Source organism: Engraulis encrasicolus, chromosome 9 (assembly GCF_034702125.1).
Source record: "Engraulis encrasicolus isolate BLACKSEA-1 chromosome 9, IST_EnEncr_1.0, whole genome shotgun sequence".
Classification (NCBI taxonomy): domain Eukaryota; kingdom Metazoa; phylum Chordata; class Actinopteri; order Clupeiformes; family Engraulidae; genus Engraulis; species Engraulis encrasicolus.
Genome location: NC_085865.1, coordinates 49017495 through 49019994, shown reverse-complemented (window position 1 = coordinate 49019994; position 2500 = coordinate 49017495). Strand labels below are relative to the sequence as shown.

The window sequence follows — 2500 nt, the reverse complement described above, 5'->3', positions numbered from 1 at the left end:
CACACAGACACACACGCACACATACACACACACACACACACACACACACACACACACACACACACACACACACACACACACACACACACACACACACTCTCTCTCTCTCTCTCTCACACACACACACACATGCACAGCATCAGCAGCAGGACCTGAAGCACTTTGAATCAGCCACGAGTTGATGAGTGACATCTGCCTTGTCTACTCTCATCTCCTCACACACACACACACACACACACACACACACACACACACACACACACACACACACACACACACACACACACACACACACACACACCAGATAACATTTACACATGCAGCATCAGCAACGACGCATCAGACAGCCAGTGCACATACAGCATCACATACAAACACACACACCACACACACACGCACACACGCACACACGCACACACTAGATAACATTTACACACGCAGCATCAGCAGAGACACAACAGACACCCACACATAGCGTCATACACACACACACACACACACACACACACACACACACACACACACACACACACACACACACACACACACACACACACACACACACACACACACACACGAAAACTAGCTGGGCCTTAGATGTCAATTACAGTAGCCTAGTGACTATACCATACACAATTATATCAAAGTCTCTATACCATGCCACAGAACACAGAACTATTCCACAGACAGTTTACCATTACATAGGGTAGCGTAGGGGGCGTTAGGGAGACCCAGGGGGGGTATGGAGAAGGAGGCAGGTGGGGGGGGTTGCACTCAGTAGCACATGAGGGGTAGGGTGGCCAGACATCCGTCTTTAGGTTAGTCTTTTCAGTGCCTTGTCCGGCGTAAGGCACAGCATTAAGCCGGACGCCTAATTGACCAAAATGCATTAAAATGCATGAAACTGAGAAACGCAAATTCCCTGTCCAAAAATATGTCCTCCTTTTTGCTGTCACTGACATGGTCACCCTAAAGAGCGGGGCATTAGTCCATTTCATTTTTGGGAGCTGGCATGCTTACTTACTGTGAGGTCAAGAGGGTGTATATTGACAAACTTACGATGAGCTCATGGTGGTATTTGTTGGGAAAAAAGATTGAGAAGCACTGCCCTAGGCCTACATCATAGAGTAGCATCCTCTAGGGGTCAACTTTATGTTCCTACAGCCCATTGCTCCCACAGTCCGTTAGTCCCACAGCCCATTGGTCCCACAGCTTATTTTTGCTGCACCATGGTCCCACATTTTTAAGAATTTATACAAATATGGGCCCTATGTTCCACAACTCCATGTTCCCACATTTCCGAGTAAACTAAGAGAACATGTCTTTCTACCCGCGATGGGATATAGGGCCTAAATTTGAATAAATTCTTAGAAATGTGGGAACATGGGCCAGCAGGTATAAGCCGTGGGACCAATGGGCTGTGGGACCAATGGGCCTAAAAAGTTATGTTAAAAGCCTTAGTGATGTGGGATCAATGGGCTGTGGGACCAATAGACTGTGGGAACATAGACACGCTCCCCACCTCCATGCCCATAGGCCTGATATCTAGAGGGCCTGCCTCACCTTACTGTCTCAGCGCCTATATATCACACGTCTCAGCACATCTAGAAACATGCTGTACTATCAGGACACACTGAGGGGATAAAGTGACTTCACCGTGGCAACTGAAGGTTGTGCTAGCCTCAGTCCACACCCCACTTAGGGCTACCTACCCTGTCCCTGCAGCACACAAGTCAGTCCATCACTCCTTGATGATTCCCTTGGATACCAAGTCGTTTTCTCATTTCCTTGGAAACCATGAAGCATAACATAACTCTGAACTCTGTGTGTGTGTGTGTGTGTGTGTGTGTGTGTGTGTGTGTGTGTGTGTGTGTGTGTGTGTGTGTGTGTGTGTGTGTGTGTGTGTGTGTGTGTGTGTGTGTGTGTGTGTGTTAATCATTTTCACTTCAGATGTGAATATGGCGGTAAATCTTTTTTTCTGGGTGAACCTTTGTAATCTGGAAATAAGCTCCTCTTAGCGCTGCCAGCGCGCGCCCCGCCACTAGCGCCACAAAAGCTCTCACAACCAACATACCGCCTTTCAGCCCAAAATAAACATTTACGTATCTAATAAGACCAGAGTTTCGTGGGATCACAATTAAGAAGTTGAACTACATACAAGCACAACGAAGCAAATATACATGTGCATCCAACATCTCAGAAAATGAAATGATCGATTTGTATCGATAGCTTTGAAGAGTTCCTCTCTTCCACAGGTGCAATTGTCACACAAGGGACACACATGAAGCTTCACATGTCTCGCGGAAGCAGGCGGGAAACAGCCTCGCCCGCTGGACACAACTGGAAATGCAAGGTTAAGTAAGTCCATAGGTCAGTAGTAAATAAAATATACATAAAATAATATCAGACATAAACAAGCCGATTTTGGCGATGGGCTCGCCTGCTAATGCGCGCAACAGAGTAATAACGGTAGGCCTACTGCAGGCAGCCAGCGGCTTGT

At 47.2% G+C, this 2500-nt stretch overlaps 1 protein-coding gene across 1 annotated transcript in view; it reads right to left on the bottom strand.

Annotated features, from left to right (window-relative positions):
- The window catches only part of igsf9ba (immunoglobulin superfamily, member 9Ba), a 149645-nt gene that overhangs the window by 146126 nt on the left and 1019 nt on the right, over nucleotides 1-2500 (bottom strand). The gene's annotated exons all lie outside the window — the stretch shown is intronic.